This window comes from Manacus candei, unplaced genomic scaffold, assembly GCF_025592945.1.
Source record: "Manacus candei isolate 608988 ecotype Guabito, Panama unplaced genomic scaffold, ASM2559294v1 h1tg000025l, whole genome shotgun sequence".
Lineage (NCBI taxonomy): Eukaryota > Metazoa > Chordata > Aves > Passeriformes > Pipridae > Manacus > Manacus candei.
This window is the reverse complement of record NW_026138073.1, coordinates 1925654-1944468: the sequence shown is the minus strand read 5'-3', so window position 1 is coordinate 1944468 and position 18815 is coordinate 1925654. Positions and strand designations below refer to the sequence as shown.

Here is an 18815-nt window from a genome sequence, read left to right as displayed (position 1 = left end):
TACCTGGGCCCAGCAGTGATTTATGTGAGATCCTCCAGGTCCTCAATGTTTTCCCTTTGGAAACTCCTGCCAGGAACAGTGGGTTTTCAGCTGAAATAATGAAGTGCAAAGAGATCAAGGCTTGGCAGTACCTGATGGTGCAGAGAAGGTGTTTTGTCAGCACAAGTGGCACTTTAAGCACCAGGACATTTCTTCTGCACATCCCCAATTCCAGAGAGATTTCTGCCTCCATGTCCTGGAGCTGGTGGAGTGTCTGTGGCTCCCTGATCTTCCCAACAGCTGTGGCCAGAGCTCCTTTGGCAGGTTTGTGCCAATTAGGGCCACGGGAATTCATCCCACTAACTGCCTTCATTATGGGAACAAGTTATTACACGGAGGTGCTGCTCAAAACTCATCCCTTCCCAAAGAGATCACACAGATGGTTCTCCCCTCTTTGTGAAAGGTTTGGTTTTTCAACACAAGCTGCCTCGAGAGGAGGGGGAATCATCTCCTAATTACTGTTCAGCTGGCTGAGAGCACATTCTTTGAGCAGAAGGTATTAGATGCAGTTTTCTTACACCAAATTCAGACATAAAAAAGAAGTCCCACAACTGCTGCTGTTTTCCTTAATGTGAGGAAAAATCTGTATTACAGAAAACACTCCAACTGGGAGCCTGATTCTTCCCCATTTTACACCATCTCACAAGAAGAACCTGGATAAAAACCACTCTGGATAAAACCACTCAGGAGTCCTGAGTCTGTTTTTGTAGGAGGTGAATCACATACACCCAAAGAATAAAGTGACAATTCCTTCATGTTTCTGAGTTATGGATTAGAAAACCCATCTCAGCAGCACTGATCAATGGCAACTTCAAAGAGAAACACAGACCATCTATTACATTTTCTCCCAATTACATCCTTCTGCTGAGAATTGCATTTTATGTGCCTTCCAGCCTTCAAAAAAAGAGGGAGCAGGATTTAAAAAAAAAAAAATCTTATAAGAGAATTTTACCTTTTTATTGAATCTAAACACCACAGAGCTGGTTAAGTTGGGAGTAAATTCTGAACTGCTGGTGCAGGTGGGACCAGTTTCATGGGCTTTGCAAAATAATCATTATTTTCTTTTCATTTTGTAGCCAAAGAAATTAAAGGAAAAAGGCAATAAAATATATTTTTGGGTTGTTCCACCCTCCAAAAAAAGTTTTATTTCAAGGTGACTTCTTATTTTTTATCCAGCCCAGTTAGTTTTTACAGTCCTTTAAAGCCTCCAAGAGGCTTTTTTTAGCTCCCTGTGAAATGAAAGCACCATTTTCAAACAAAAGTCAGAAACATCTCAAAGCTGTTGGGTTTTCTTTCTGATAATTTTCTTTCCTTTTGGTTCACAACTGTTTGACAAATTTTATCTAAACCCAATAATCATTTCCAGCAAGCTGAAAATCATTTACCTGATTTTGTTGGACAAACTGTAGGTTTTCATTAAGTTATTTCCAATCTATTGAGCTCCCAGGGCCTGTTTTTGGAGAGGAGAACTGGCTGCACCCTTCTCTTCTTCTGGAAACCACAGGTGAATGTGGTCAATCCTTCTCCCTCCATAACCCAACCCAGCAGGTTCACTGAAGTGGAGAATCACACCTGAAGCCAGGAAAACACTGGAAAAAGGACAAATAGCAGCCTTAGCAATGAGTGTTGGTGCTTTTCCACAGTGGTTTTATTTTACCTCCAGCAATTCCCAAACATTCCCAAGGCCCTGTTGAAGATGAGCCTGTTCTGGGTGGTAATTCCTGGCACACATTCCCTGTTCAGGGAGGGAGCTCTCTGATCCCTTCAGAGGGTTGAGGAGTAGTTTTGCACCCAAAATAGCAAATTATCCTGTGCTTTTCCTCAGGCTCTGGGCTGACCCTGGCACACTGAGGTGGGATCAGCAGCACCTTTCTTTCCCCCTGCCTCTGGAATTAACTGGGGCTGGTGCCTGCACAGTGACCCCTTTGTGCCCAGCTTGCTGTAACTACCACCAGCCCAGAATGAAATGATGTGATCTTCAGAGATCATTAACCAGCCCTCACTCTCACTGCAGAGTAACTGTGGAATCACCCCGTGGTTATCTGGAATTAGCCAGGGCTTTATTTGGCAGGGCACAGACAACAATAGATTATAATCAGGAAATCATGTACCAATTATCTCTGAAATTAGTCCTCACACAGGGGACTGGTGAGCTGGACTGGAAAAACTGCAGTTTTTTTTCTCCCACTCCCAATCCTACCTCCTTCACCCCAACCACCTCCATAGCTCACGCATCATTATTTATTTCTGGTACATTTTGTTCTCACACAGTCCCACCCCTTGTGATACCCAAAGGGATCAAAACCCCCAGAGAGCACGAGAAGGCAATTCCAGAAGTGCTCTGGAGATGTCAGGGGCCTGTGCTGGTGTTGGACAGGCAGGGTCTGTCCATCACCACACCCTGAGCACCAAATCCACCGGTGCTGCTCCTCGTGGGTGCTTTGGGTGAAGGGCAGAGCCACACCTGGTTATACCACCCTGAAGGGTTCTGGAACCATGGGCCCACGGAAACATTTAGGTTGGAAAAGATCTCCAAGATCAAAAAGTCCAACCTCTTTTTAGTTGCACATTCCCCTGGGAAAAGTCGGAGCAATAAGTGTGATTTCACATCATTAAGTGACTATTAGCATTATTCATTTTTAAAATAATTATATATTTTATTTTATATTTTTATACATATTATATATTTTTTATATCTTTTATAATATATTTTTATATATTTTATTATTCTATATATTTTTAGAAAACTAGTTAGGTGCCAACAATAAAGCTGCTTTGCTACAATCTAGATTTGATTTTCATGAAAATAATGGTTTAGGTTTGCACGTGCAGCACCTGACATGGACCTCAGCATGTCCACTCTGGGCCAGAATAGAGACTGAGTGCTCTGGGCACACCTAGGTGACAACAGTTCTGTTACCCACAGCTTCCCAAACCTGTCATTCCCATGCACCATGACATGAGGGACAATTTCACTGGGAAATCACATCTGTGGAAAGCAGCTTTGCGTCCTGGGGTTAAAGAGTCTCCTTGTGGAAACCTGAAAAAATCCAGGTTCCCATTTCATCCTGCACTGAGGGAGGTTGGTTGGGGGGTTTTTAAAGGAAAGGCCATGGTGGGACGTGCAGGGCTGGGCTGGGTGAGCTCCTGAGCAGCCCTGGAGCCAGAGACCTCCCAGGAAAACTTCCAAGTGCTGCTTCCCCTGATCCAGCCATTTCTCAGCCTTGGGAAAGGGGCATTTTTCTTCAAGAGCCCATTATTTGGATAAATGGAGCGTGGCAGTGCAGGAGCTCAGCAGTGTCAGGGCAGAGCAGGAGGCCCAGGCAGCTGAGGGAAGGGAGGACAGCCAAGAGCAGCCGTGTCATGGAGCTCTTCCAAGAGGAGAAGGCTGATTTGGTCACTCAGTTCTTCACATTCCACTGTCCCAAGTCCTCTTGGATATCTGTAATTGCACAAAGCATTTTTTTTCTGCTCCTTCTGAAGTATTCTTTATGTGGAAACAGCTGATGAGGCACCACAGGGGTATTTTTGTGTTCCAGCAGCTCTGGAGCAGCCCCACACCCACATGGGCCACGTCTTCTACTCCTGAGGTCCTGCCAGCAAACAGGAGAGAGGGAAGAGCCTGCCAGACCCATCCTGCCTGTGTTCTGGTGGAACAGGAGCCTCAGAGGGAGTTTGGGAATGCCAACCTGCCTGTGCTGCCAGAGCTCCTGAAGCCGCAGCTCCAGGTCGTGGCTCCTGGGGAGGTTCCTCAGCTCTGTGGGCACAACCAGGGACCCTCAGCACCCAATGAAGTGAAACAAAGCTCCAGTCTAAAAACAGACCCCTGGAGCAGCATTCCCTGGGATGTTCAGGGTGCTCAGCCTTTGTGCTGATCCTGGTGCAAGGCCTGGTTTACACCCTTCCCTCGGAATCTGCCTCTGAAACACGATGTTCTTTTGTAATTCTCAGCTGGGGAAATCCCCTCCTGCCCAGCTCTGGCTGCTTTTCACATCAAAGCAGCCTCATGCCCAGGTTTAACTTCCTGACATCTCTCTTCAGCTTGTCAGGTAAAACTGCATCAAACAATGGGTTAAAAAATTGGTCTGGGGGGGCCATTAGGCTGCAAGAATCATTACTTTGAGTTCTTACCACTGGAAAATATTTCAGGTAGTTTAATCTCAAGCCCTGTTAACACTGAATATGACAAGGGGCTGAGAAGAACTGCTTTTCCTGTCCCCAGGTGCATCCCTGGTGGCTCCTCCTGTATAATGAGGTGGCTGTGGGTTTGTAACACGTGTTTTCTGACTGTTCAAGTGCTATAATTGTATATCCTGGGCACAGTGAGCCTGCACACACTGAATTTTTACCTGTCACTTGCCATAACAGGTCCCAGGTTCGGGCATTTTTCTAACAGCAAACCGGGCTGTCAAGGAAATAAATGTTTATATAGCACATTGGATTTATCACTGGAGTAAATCAGATGGGGTTGGGGAAAAATAGTAGTGGAATTATCTACAGCCATGGCAATTTGACAGATCCTTCCTCCCACAGTACCTGAGACAGCCCTGCTGGCAGGGGGGCTCTCTGGAAAGTCAGCTCACCTGGAGAGATGTGGAAGGAGAAGCAACTTCAGGAGTCCAGAGAACAAACAGCAGCAGGACTGGGGGTTTTGGTCACCCCAAGATGCCCCTTATTTAGAAGGCAGAGTTACCTTGTTAATCACACTCATTCCCAGATCCCAGGCTAATCCCATGCAGTGGCTCTGGTCTTTAATCACTCCAGATGCACAACTCCCACTGGAGTCAGCACAGGTTTTGCATTCTTGCAAAATCAGCATTATTTTTTTTCTTTTACAGCAAAATCACACACTCAGTTTCAGTGGGAACTGGGGGGCAAAACCACAGTGAAAATCCCAGGCAAGTCTCCTTTTTGACCTGGGTTAGTTAAAATGAAAAATGCAATAAATAGCACTCAGCAAAGATCTGAGAAAATGCTGCAGAGCAGTGAGGGGGATCCTTGCCTGGGGACAATGTGTATGAAAATATCTGCATATAAACACTCTTAAAAAAATCAAGGTTCATGTGTGAACTGAAAACAAAGATTTCCTGCATGCCCACGTTGCAATCCCACACACAGACACAAGGCTTCTCAGTTTGGGTTCTAAGCATTGAAGAGGAAATGTTTATATTCCTGCATCTTCTACAAAACTTTTAAAATGAGAAAAGAAAGCTGGAGAGGGACTTTGGACAAGGGCCTGGAGTGATAGAACAGGGGGTAACAGCTTTAAACTAAGAGAGGGCAGGGATAGATGGGATATTGTGAAGGAATCCTTCCCTGTGAGGGTGGGGAGGCCCTGGCACAGGGTGCCCAGAGGAGCTGTGGCTGCCCCATCCCTGGAAGTGTCCAAGGCCAGGTTGGACAGGGCTTGGAGCAACCTGGGCTAGTGGAAGGTGTCCCTGCCCATGGCAAGAGGATGGAAATAGATGATATTTAACGTCCCTTCCAACCCAAACCATCTATAATTCCATGATTTAACCCTCTGTTTAAACCCTGACCACGGAGAACCAGCTCCATGGAAGTAAAACCAGTTCACTGCAGGCTGTGCTCCTGGGTGAGCCCAGGTCATCTGGGGTAGCACCACCTGCCTCTCCTCAAGCAGCTCTGGAGAGAAGGGCTGAGTTCATTAACTGAGGGTATCAATGCCCTGCACTGCTGCTTTCCCTGCAGGGCACACGTGGCTCTCCCTGCTCAGCTCATAGATGGGACCCTCGGGGCATTTTGCTCCTGTGTCCACAGCCCAACTTCTCCTTTCTTTGGGCCATCCCAAAGTTTGACCTGCAGTGGCCTCAGTGTTCTCCTGGCACTGCCTTTTGGGGGCAGGGCCCCATCAAACAGAGCTCTGCTGCATCCCTGTCCCTCTGGAAGCTGTAGGATATTGCCATCCCCTTCCAATGCCTCTGGGATGCCACACCCAGGTAGCTCCCCAGGAGAGCAGGAAATTGCTTTTCCCTTCTATATTTTTGTACTTACTAAGATATAACCTTATTCTTGGGGAAAAAAGCCTCTTAGTCCATTAATCATTCCTGTGGGTAGAAAAAAAACACACTTTTTTTTTTTTCCCCTAAAAATAAATCAGCCTCACACAAATTCACGAGTGGATCAAATTTTTGAGGGCCTGCAAAATTCTTAAATTTAACTTGACTTAGGGTTCAGCTTTGCTGCTGCAGTTTCTCGGCCCTGGTAGGAGCTGGAGAGATTTGAGTGTGGAACACAGATATTTTCAGATTTATTGGTGGCCTGACAACGATTATGTAGCCCATTGAGATGGAGTGGTGTGATTTAGTGTTTTGGAGGCATTTGTCATGTTTGATGAATGAATCTGGTGATTCAGGCAATGAAAATGGGAGCTTTCCAGCCGGTGGGAGATAAAGGATGCTGCTGATACACAGGGTTATGGCAGGGGCTGTGGAAGGTTATAAAATTCTGATTTGTTTCTCATTTAGAGTTTTAGAGGAAGATGGGAAGGCAGATACACTTCAGATGGCCCTGCACTGAGCAGAGTGGTGCAGCTGGAGAGGCTGTGGAGAGGGTGTGTTTTCCAACACTTTGTCAAAACTTACTTGGAAACTCATATTTGGGCTTTCTTTTGTTCCTGGTTTCTTCCCTGTCACCACTTTCCTGCTCATCCCATCCCTGTAGGTGCATCTGGGGAGACCTCGTGGGTATCTGCAGGTTACTCCAGCACTCACAGTTCTGCAGAAAGACAGAAAAATACTGATTTCTCTCATTTTCCTGTTGTAGAGCACACTGAGGTTTGATGCAAAGCCAGCTGGAGTCAATGGGAAATTGTCATTAGATGGATCCAAAATATGGGCATTTTCTTAGACAAAATGAGTTAATTTTTAAGTTAAAATTCCAGGCAATTCACATCTCATTTGGGTTTAAAGTTCACAGATATTTTCTTACAGGTTCTTATGAAAACAAGGTATTTTCAGGTGTCTTTTATATTTACACAAATCACAGAATCTCAGGATGGTTTGGGTTGGGAGGGACCTTGAAGATCATCCATCCCACCCCCTGCCATGGGCAGGGACACCTTCCACTAGCCCAGGGTGCTCCAACCTGGCCTTGGACACTTCCAGGGATCCAGGGGCAGCCACAGCTTCTCTGGGCAACCTGTGCCAGGGCCTCAAAGAAAATATTTGCCATAATTGAATAAGGTGAGAAACATTAGGCAAAGAGAACTCAGGTTAGAGGCTGTTTTTCAGGGAAGAAGAAAGGAAATTTAGGACATTGTTGCTTCAAGAGCAATGAAGAACAAGGCTTAGTTCACTATTGGATATTCCTGAGTCAATTAAGATGTACCAGTGCTGGTCCATCTTCCTGAGATATTTTAACTTCCAGCCTTCAGATGGAAATACTACATATTAATTAATATATATATAACTATATATTACCTTATGTTATTTGGGGTTTCCAAGGAAAATATGTTCCATTCATACTCAAAAGCAAACCCATCTTCTGCTGTTGTGAGTTGAATCCAAAGCTCAGCTTTCACTAAACAAAACCAGCCTTAGCTTTAGTAGAGCATCAATCCATTTAGTGGTACTTAGGAGGAATAAATTGATTTTCTCATTGCTCTATGTTGGCTAAAAATTATTCGATTATGTATTTAGTTGCTAATGGAAATTCATTAGTAGATTTTCATTTCATGCTTGTTTGCACCTGCAATCCATTTCTCCTTGTCCAAAGCACTGTTTCATTTCGGTTGCAGCCATAAATTTTCCCTCATATAAACTGATAAACGTCAGCCAAAATTTGGTGGACGTGTCTGAAGCAGCTCAGGGCCCTGTTTGTACCGTGGCATCGTTAGAGAGCAGATCTCTGGGGGTTCAGGGGGATTTATTCCTCTGCATACAGATGGCCAGACTCACCTCATGGTTCACTTGGAACCCCAAGATGGGCCGTGCCAAACATCAGGCCCGGAGTTGGGATGCCAGGAGTGAGGGAGCCCTTCCCTTGCCCATTCAGGGCATCCCATCACCATCATGGATTTGAACTCTCTGGTTTTGTGTGGGATGGAAATTCCCTCCCAGGGTTTCTCTGGCACCTCATGGCAGCAAACCCTCCAGCTCTGCTTGGTGACTCCATTGCTTGAATCCCAATAATATCTTTGAATTCTGGATGCAGTGAGCACTAAGTTCTGTGTACACCCAGTTGTTTGAGTGGATTACTTGGTATTTTGGCCACGATCAAACCAGGACACTGAGCTCTTTCTGAAGAGAAGGGTTGAGCCAGACACTGACTGAAGAGTGACAATCACACAATCCCAGAATCCCTGAGGCTGGAAAAGCCCTCCCAGCCCATGGGTCCACCCTGTGCCCCATCCCCACCTTGTCCCCCAGCCCAGAGCACTGAGTGCCACAGCCAGGCCTTCCTGGGACACCTCCAGGGATGGGGACTCCAAACCTCCCTGGGCAGCCCCTGCCAGTGCCTGACCACCCTTTCCAGGAAGAAATTCTTTCTGAAATCAGTCCCTTTATCGGGCTAATACATTAACATCAGTGCAGTCCTATTTTTAGCTGTTCTCAATTTTTAAACCATCATCTACACCACTATTAACCCAGTTCAGCTGCACTTCACTTGATTCATGCTACGTGTTTTGTGGCTGTTATTCTGCACCCCAGACCTTGAAAATCAAGCAAAAGTAAAAGGACCCCAGCATTACATCAGTGTAACATCAGCACAATTTTCACAGCAAGAATCTCTGACGTTCAGTAAAACACAGGCTCAGTGGCACCTGGAGGATTTGGAGTTGGAATAACATCCTATTCCAGTCCAGCCCAATCCAGCCCAACGTGCCCAGTTTAAACCCTTCCTCCCCATCGTTCTACCCCAGTGTCCTGGTGGGTTTTTGCCACTGGGGTCTCGAGGTGGTGCAGCCCAGGGGATGAGCCCCAGGAGAAGCAGGAGGAGGACGGTGCCCACCTGCTGCCCTCGGGCTCTGCTTCCCCTCCCACCCAGAGACCTGTTCACTTGAGACTCACCCCCCTTTCTGCTCCTTCACCTTCCTCTGCTTGTGAGAGACAGGAACCAGCCAAACCTCAGCCAGAGCCCATCCAAGCAAAAGAGCAGAGCACTCCCCCCTCCTGACCCATCCAAGATTCCCTCAGGCATTCCCAGCTCAGTCCAACCACCCTGAGCTGCACCCCTGGGTGTCCATGGAAAGGCTCCTGCTGGGAGGAACCAGAAGGAAGAAGGGCAGAGCTCAGAGGTGCAGGAGGAGCAGATGAGCAGAACTTTCACCCTGGAGGCTGCTGGGTCCTTTAGTTTGGGGAAAAATCCAGGTTTAGTGAAGCAGAATCTGATCAGAATAATGATGTCTCTTTTTGTTTCCAGGTAAAAAAATTAATGATTTGTTCAACTTCAGCAGAATTCTCTGAATTGATCCGAATATGAGAATTGACCCTCTCAGTGCCCTGCACTAACACAGCCCCCACACAGAAGAATGCATTTGTTGTAAAAATACCTATTTTATCAGGTAGCTTAACCCACCAGGGCCTGCCTGCGTCCCCACCGAGCAAGGAGAGCAGGAAGGGCTCTGGATGTGCTTGTTAAGTGGGCTGATCAATACAAATCTATTCCTCAATTAAGCAGAAGATCCTGGTGTATGTGTGTTGCCTGCAGGCCAAAATAGTTCTGAGTAAAACTGGATTCCAGAATACAAAGTTGTGTTGGTCTTGCTCTGTGTTTTAAATGAGCTTTACCAGCATGCAACTGCAATCCCTGTGAACTCTGCAGATTAAATTTCCTTGCAGTAATGACCACTAGGAATTAGTGAAATGTTAATCTTCCCACCTGCTGTGTATGATTATACATGAGTCTAATCAACCTGATTACAAAAGAAAGTAATTTCTGCTCTTACAGGATTTTTTTGTTGTTGTTGTTGTCTGCTTTAGTTCTTCCTGAGGAACTGTGAAATTCCTTACCCTGGATTTTAAAGCAAAAATAATGATTAAATTAAAATGTGTAAAGGGGAGCAATGGAGGCTGATAGTAATTGCTTTACAACAGATACAGTAATTGATGCTCTGAGGATTTATTTCAAAGCAGAGAAGTGAATTAGGAACCTGCTTTATCTGGATTTGATGAAGTCACTGCTGTCTTTGTGTCTCGGTTTTCAGCTAAACTGTTCTTAATGAGAATGCTAATAATTACAGTGGGATAAATTGTTTTAGGGACACAAGAGGATGAAAGACACATTTTGATTTCATTTAAAAAAGCCACAGCCACAGTCACCTTTCTGCTCCAACCCTGAGACACATTTTTGGGAGCAGGAGGAAAAGCAGCTCCTCAGTGCATTGGTGGGAGATTATAAAGCCAAGCTAAAAGGCCACATCTAATTGTGTTTCTTGTGTAAAATCTTTGTTTGATTCCACATATCCACTACAAAACCAGAAAGGAAAGCCCCTTTCCCCAAACCTGTGCCTGGGGCAGTCCCAGCTCCCCCACACCCCCAGTTCTTCCCAGCCCAGCTTCTCCCAGGGCAGAATTGCCACTGGAGAGCCCACAGACAACCTCTGCTCTTCTTCACTTCTGTTTGTGGCACAGAAAATGATCGTGGCTGAATTGAGACCTTCGTGAATTTGTGAGCTCTTTACCCAATTTGCAGTTTGAAGTCAAATTCTGCTGAGCCCTCAGAAGATCTGTCACCTCTGGCAGGACTGACAAGCCTGGATTTTGGAGCTGTGCCATGGTCATAATGCCAGAGTTCCCTGGACTTGCCTCCCTCTCTCCTCCTGCTCTCCAGCTCTGGGCTTGTTAGAAAACTGGACATTTTTCAGCTCATTGAAACCTTCAATATCTGAAACAATGTGGGTTCTCTCATGCTTTGACTTGAACAGGATATCCTTGGCAGCTGAACCACAGGTTGTGAAGGGAATTGTGGAGGTGGGAGACCAATATCCCAACTGGGGCATCCAGAACACTCAGCAACGTGAAACGGTGTTCATGTGGCAAAGCAGCAATAAAGGCAATTAAAATCACGTGTTCTCAGCTATAAAACTGCTCTCAAACCTTCCCCAAGCCTGTCCTGAGGGCAGGGGGAGGCCAGGCTTGGTCTGTCCGGCTTCAGGAAGATCAGAGACCGATTGCTGTGCAACCAGTGGCTGCAGTTTTGGTTTTTAATCTCCTTCCCGGAGAAATAATTACAATAGACCATTAAAGCTGCTGTTCACAGCACTCTGCAGTCCCTTCTCCCCTCCCTGTGCAGTCCATGTTATCTAACACTTGGGAGGGGGTTTAAAAGGATCTCTTCATCTCGTTTCATGCATTAGTGCTAAGTTTAGCTCCTGTAGGTAACAGTTTCTGTTTGAACTCTAATAAAGAGGTATGTTTAGAATCTCAGGGGCACACTCTGCTCATTTGAAACAAATGAGGATTATATAAGGAGGAACATGAGCTACAAATAGGATTCATAAAATTAATTGGCTCTAAGCTGCAGCTGAGCAGAGCCATTAAAAGGGACGAGAGGCCAAAGCGTGTCCGTTCCCCCCAGACCCCCCTGGGGTGGCAGGGCTGGAGAATCCTCAGGTCCTGCAGGACTCAGGGATCCTGGCACCACTGCTGCAGTCCCAAAGGCTGCTCAGGAGCTCCACATTGTCCCCACGTGTTCCTTTATGTGGTGCCACAGCAGCTCAGCCTCCCAAAGAACCAGGGGTGCTGCACACAAAGCCTGGAGCAGCTCAGGGAGGTCCTGACACTGCGAAGAACCTCCACAGCACCTCTGATGAACCCCAAAATTCCAGCTCTGCCTGGACATCCAAAAGAAGTGAAAAAACCACACTGCATTTGGCTCCAAGTGTGTGAGCTCATTTGCCAGAATTCCTCTGCCCAAATCCAGGGCTGCCTGTGCTGTGCTCCCTCTGCCCCAGGGGCTGTTTCTGTTCCAACAAACAATATTCTATATATCGGTCATATCAAATATCAGGCTGCTAAATCCAGCTGAGGAAATTCCTGGGATTCCTTGCAGTAGCCTGTCTGTTCCCCTCTCCTGGGATCCTGGAGTGCTGGGACAGGGTAGTGGTGGGGCTTCTCCTCATTTAGCATCAACAGCTCGTTACAGCTGCCACCCTTTAATGAGCTAATGCAGAACCTTTAGCTGAGCCCCCCAATTGCATTTAAAGCACCATATATATCTTCTAAAGATATAAATCTTCTCAAATAGCTTCCCTATGTTCCTCCATTCCAGAGCTCTCTGTAGTCACAAAGCCCTGAGCTGAGCAGGCTGAACTCAGCCTAGATGTTCATCCCATCACTTCCCACTACAAAGCCCAACTTGAGTGTCCTTTTATTGCAAAGCACTAAAAACTCATCCTAAGCAGTGCCATGGAAACAGGAAACAAGGAAAAGACCTCAAGAAGATGCTGCAGGAGCTGGAGCCCCACTGCTGGGTTTGCAGAGGAGCAGGACCTCTGTCCAGTCCTTGCCATAGCTCTGAACAGGAGCCCTGGATGGGCTCCTGTGGCTTCCCTGGGTGTGTGTCCTGAGCATCTCAGCTGAGATTTGTGGAGTCTGCACTCAGAGAGTCCATACTCAGCCAGAAATTAAAACAAATGGGAGTAAAACTTCTCTTGCACCTAATCAGTACCAGTAATTTTACAAAATCCCTTTACCTTTGCCTTTCCTTTCTCTGAAGACTTCATCCTCAGCGAGGCTGTAGCTCATTAATAGCTACTGAAATTATCCCAAATTTCTCAGCTGTTTTAGAAACCATCATTGATGTTTTAGTCAAAGGCATCATCAGCCAGGACAAAACAGTGACCATGTCCTTGGGTGATGAAGATATCAAATGGTTACTGATAAAACAGGGGAAAACATTTTTCTGACCAGTTTTCTTACCCCCAACACAGTCCTCTGACAATTTTTGAGAGCTCCTGAGGGGAGGCTGAGGTTCCTCCTCTTTCAGCTAAAACCAAAAAAACTCCTCATGTAACACTGGCATTTCTCAGCACATGGCAATTGCCAAGCCTAAAACATCTGTTATTTCTTTCCAAGTAAATCCCACCTACCTGGATGCCACCAGGACCAACATGAACAGCAGGAGCTCTGAGGAGCCTCCAGGCAAACATGGAGCAACAAGGTCTGCCCAGCAAGAAGGGAGGACCCAAGGGTGGGCCTCATGATCTTGGAGGTCTTTCCCAACCCTGCTGATCCTGTGGCTGATGGCACAAATGTCCTCAAGCCCTGGCAGGACCCAGCTGAGCCACGATGCTGAGTTGCTGCTCATCACATTAACCTGGGGTTTTAATTTCCTCACAGCAACAAACAAGCCCAGGAGCTGCCTGGGACAAATCCTCCTCTCACAGCTATTTTTGAGGGCTGTCCCCCTATTCCTAAACACTGTGTGGTGCTTTACACTGCTTGGAAGAGTCACCAGAGGAGCACCCACTCCTCCTGGGCTCTGGGTTGCTGTTCACCCCCAGATTTAGGAGCAGGAATGATCAGTCAAGACATTTTTTCAAAAGAAATGGGAGGTTTGTGTTTTCCACATTATCCCCCAGCAAGAGCTAAAATTAAAACTCCCCTCTAGATTCCCCAATGTCTGGGAGTCCTGCAGCTCTCCAGACGTGGGGTCTATTTAAAGGAAGTGAAAGCTTTCCCTGTTGATAATGAGCTATTCTCAGGTCTCACCTGCTCCTCCACCCCACCCTCACACACACCAGAAGTGACTGAGGAGGGAGTTGTTGGCAGGTCTCTGTGTCTGGGGGATAACAGACACCACCATCATTCCTGGAGGAAAAGGGAGCTGGAGCTGTGACAAACCAGAGTGGCACTGACTTCTGCTGCTGGGAATCACACTGTCACTCCTACTTCATGCAGCTCAGTTCATACTTGTTCAAACAGGCATCTGCTTGTGTACCTGCTTTAATAAAATTAGCCAAAATCAGCCCTGTAGTAGAAATATTTTCATATCTACATTTATCAGTCTTAGTGCAAACAGATTATTTTTGGCAGACATTGCAAAAGACAAAGGGATTAATGTTGTGACACTTTATATAATGCCATATTTGGGGGGGGAAAAAGCTCTGTGTCAGTGTAAAAACACACAGTTTAACACTGAATTTATGAAAGTCTTGCAGCACATCCAACCTTTTCCCTGAAGCATCAAAATCTTGTCACACGTCTCACCAATGGCCATCACACAGAGTGTTATATCTCTTTATGGACCTTAGACTTCAAGGAAAATAAATTAAAACCCTCATTTTTGGAAAGAAAAGAGTTGGAGAGTCTTCAAGACGTTATTGGAATGTGGCCATCCTTGAGGGATGTCAACAGAAATCACAGTCCATCAAACTTGAGTTGAGACTAAGTGAGATGGATGACTCACCACCCTGACAGCTTCTGAGGTGGCCTGGAGATGGAAAGGGAAAATTTGGGATATTCTGCATGCACAGTGCAAAGGCAAGTAAATATTTCATGGGAACCCACTGGAGATGGGGAAGGCCTGTCCTGTTTGTAGGGTTTGGGTGGGTTGTGCAGCTGAGTCCCATGGACACCTCCAGTACCATCATTAGGAAAAGACCTTTCAGACCATCAAGTCCAACCATCAACCAGCACCACCACCATGTTCACCTCTAAACCATGTCCTCAAAGGTCACATCCACACATGTTTCAACACCTCCAAGGATGGAGACTCCACCACTGCCCTGGGCAGCCTGTTCCAAAGCTTGGCAACCCTTCCCATGAAGAAATTTTCCCTGATATCTGATCTAACCCTCCACTGGCACAGCTTGAGGCTGTTTCCTCTCCTCCTGTCACTCGTTACATGGGAAAAGAGACCGACACCCTGAACAGCCCTGTCCCCCCAGCCAGGGGGGCTGATGCACCAGCACAGCCCCATATTCCCACCTGGCACCATCCCAGGGGTGAAACCCCATCCAGACTGGCAGGAGGCAGCAGTTGGCACGTTCAACACAGTGAGAACACCCCGTGCCTTCCTTGCCCAGAGCAGGTGACCCATTTTCCACAGGTATTGTTGGAGCATTTCATTCCCTGACCTTCCCTCTCCGGTGGCACAGGGACTGTTCTCCTACAGCAATGGGCTTGTTCTGCCTCCTCCTGCCCCCTCCACAACCCCTGGCACAACCCAGGAGGGTTTGGAGAGCCCAGGATCCGGGTTCAGCAACCTCCTGCTCCTCGATCCTCACAGAGCCTCTCCACCCACAGCCCTACCCAAACACACTGGTGGGGTTTGAGCGTTTGTCTCCAGCTGGAACCTCAGAGACAAGTGCAGGGGCTCGTCCGTGGTAACAAAAGCCTCGTGGCATTTCTTAGGGAGAAGGAGCTGAGCAATTATTCCCAGCCTTACACACATCCCTGCAGACAGCCAAGCTGACTTGGCAGACTGCAGCTAATTGGGTTTGCGGGAGAACGAAGCTTTGATTGAAGTGCTTCACTTAAAAAAAAAAATCTTACACGTCCCCCCATGCCCTGCTAACATTACTCTGAGCAGGTAAAACAACCACCCCACATCTTAGCAAAGAAGAAACGCAGAGATTTTCATTGCTCCACCAAGCAGAGCCCCACAAGTGAATAATTGTGGCCGTTTGATGTGCTGTGTTCTGCTCCATAATTCAGCTGCGGGTGCCTGGCATTTTGGGCTGCTTTTGAAGTTCACCAAACCCCTGCAGTCACCAAAGGGAGGGATCCTGCTCAGGAAGCCAAGGTGGGCACTGAACAAAAGGTGGGCAGGAACAGCTCCAAAGCTAATGCATAAAAAAACACTGGAGAATGTAAATTAGTGTCGCCGCGAGTTTACTGAGTAAATAATTCAAATTCTACCACGGTGATTTATGAAAATAAAAAGACATATTTAATGAGCCCAGCAGGCAGCAGGTGCTTCTATTTTTATGTGGTAAGGGCAAAAATAATAAGGCAGAAGCTTTTTTTCCTGTTTCATGGTAACAGTTTAAAATAAAAGCTGTCCCCTGTGCTCCAGGGATTTGCTGAGCTCAGCAGTTTTGCTGCTCCAGGGAGGGTCACACCAATCTTTCCATTTGTGCTGGGGTTTAAATTTCCACAGAGCCACGTGGAGAACCCTTTCAGGCCTTCCTGGGAATTAGATCTAGGAGAGGTTTTACAGAAATGACACAACACCCACATATTTAAGAGGAGATGATGTTTCTGCCTGATGTGGGACAGCACTCAACACAAACCTGCTGTTGGCCCTGTGCTCCCCAAGTTCTTTCCTAAATCAGTATTTGTATAATTTCACTCAGGAATTCAGGTCATGGACCAAATCTCTGGGTTACTCTGCAGGGAAAAAAATCCAAACTAGTGGCACAGTGTCTAAGTTCCTGAAGAAAAAGGAAGGTGGAGGTTTTGTGGGAGGCAGAGAAAGAGGAAAGGAAAGACGGCAACAGCAAAGGTTGAGCTAATTAAAAATTCCCATCATAGAATCCCAGAATGGTTTGGGTTGGGAGGGACCTTAAAGATCATCCCATTCCCCCCCTTGCCATGGGTAGGGACACCTTCCACTAGCCCAGGTTGCTCCAAGCCCTGTCCAACCTGGCCTTGGATACTCCCAAGGATGGAGCAGCCACAGCTTCTCCAGGCACCCTGTGCCAGTGAGGGGTTTGTGTCTGGCTCATGGAAATTTGAACCAACTCCTGACCTTGCAAAGAGTGAAATTATCCCCTGACACTATTTAGTGAAAAGACAAGAGAGGGGTGAAGAGACATGGCCAGTGTGCTTTCTCCCTGGCAGCAGAGCACAGGGAGAGCCTTCTGCAGGAATGGATGTGGGAAATCACAAAATGCTTCTCAAGCTCTGAGGAAAGTCAGCAAGTCAAGGTCACACCAGCTGTAAATTACCACTGCTCTGTATCCAAGGCAGAGGAAATACAGCCCTGCAGCCTTTTTACAAGTGTTCTTTAGCAACTGGATGAGCTCCCTGACCTGCCCTCACCTGAGCTCTGAGACCAGCCAGGACCAACCCGCCCAGGCAGGGGACAGGGATGGGATCACCCCTTGGCACCATCTCCCAATCTCGAGCCAGCAGGGCCACCTGGACAGTGCCAATCCCAGGATTCATGTCCCTGATCAGCCACACCATCACCCACAGATGTTGCCATGGCAATCTGAAACCATTAAAAATAAATAAACTCATTTTTATGACACAACTCATAAAATCCCTGGCTCCTGCCAGGAGTCTGAATTTGGCCTGTTTGGTTAATTTGATGGGATGCCACGAGTGAGGGCCTGGTTGGAAACCACAAGTCATTTTTCTCCTTGGAAGAGTGGATAACTGAGTCTATTAATCCAACAACACTTTTAAACTGAGTTATTGTGACAAGGGACTTCCATTATCCATTTCATCTGGTTGCAAACTGTCAGAATAAATCTCAGGGGTTTAGGGAAAAAAGCTGCCTGCCTTTGTTGGCTGGTTTTATGTGCCACAACAGTTTAATTTGGTTCACTCTAACTCCTGATACTGTACAGCTGTACAGGGGGAGCTCACAGAGAACCTACCACAGAAAACTGCAATTATGTGAACATCAAAGTTGTTTTCCAAAAGGAGCCAGGACAGTGACATTTGACCACCTGGCAGCATCTGGACATGGACTTCAATGACCCTTTTTTCTTATATATAAGAAATACTTCTTGTAAGAAATTTCCTTATATCTATAAGAAAAACTTATAAATCTTTGCATTTCTATTTTTTAACCATAATCGGTTCTGCTTTTGGAATCAATTAACCTTTGGAAATTAAAAAGTGCTCTGGTTTTATTCTGCTTGCAAAGCAAGTCGACTTAAACAGTTAAAACTCTTCTAACCAGAAGTGACTCAACACAAGACATGAAAAGGTAAACAATGGTGTCCAACTTGAGATGTCAAAATGGAATTCAGAAGGTGGGATTCAATTTTATGGCTCTACCAGTGACTTAATGCAGGGCAACTTATTCCCCCACCAGTCATGCAGATGATGATCATTCCTTATTATCCATTATTTGCTTAGTTTTGTAATTAAACCTGTTCTAGTAGAACAGTATTTATGGATGTAACTGGTCACTGGCCATGAAGTCTGGTGGGGACAAAGGTTAAAGCTGGAAGGGAGGAGAAGGAAGGAAAAGGAAGGAGGAGAAGGAGGGAGGAAAAGGAGGAGCCAGAGTCGCTCATGGCCTGAAAAACAGCCATGGAAAATTCACAGTGACTTCAAACCAAATGCTCATGTGCACACACATGGAGGCAGGAGGAGGTGACACCGTGCCAAGAGCTGCCTGGGGAGTTTGTTTTTCATCCCTCCCCACGGCTGCAGCCCTGGCCAGTCCCCCAGGGAAGGGACCTTTGAGGTTTCCTCCTGCAGCACTGACACTTTAACCCCTCTCCAGCACTTTGTTGTCAATTATTCCCCTTAAGCCTCATTTCAAAGCCACTGTGAGCTGCAGGAAGCCCAGAGAGTGGCAGATCCCTGCACAGCAACACCCCCCCCAGACACTTTAATTACAGCCTTTACAGAGAAATATTAATTTTGAGAAGGGAATTTCCAAGGCTTTTAAGCAACCCTCAAAGCTGGCTGTGCTGCCTTGCCAAACACAAACAGACCCTCAAAACCCAAGTGCACTGGGGGGAAAAAAAATAATAAAATCAAACCTACATGTTTCTGGAGGGCAGATAAAACCCAGTCTGGAAGGCAGCATTCTTGCTTTAGTCCCAGCTCTGGATTTGGAGTCCAGGACACACTAATGGCAGCACTGGGGATGCTCTGACAGGGCAGGTGTGGGGGTAGGAGCTG

The 18815-nt window shown here is 46.6% G+C and overlaps 1 long non-coding RNA gene across 1 annotated transcript; it reads right to left on the bottom strand.

The window, feature by feature from the left end:
- On the bottom strand, positions 1-6771 carry LOC127471629 (uncharacterized). Its single transcript, XR_007904711.1, has 3 exons — positions 6642-6771; positions 1425-1628; positions 1-90 (listed from the first exon to the last, which is right to left on the bottom strand). It is a non-coding gene; the product is annotated as an uncharacterized LOC127471629 (long non-coding RNA).
- Between the last annotated feature and the right edge of the window lie 12044 nt (positions 6772-18815).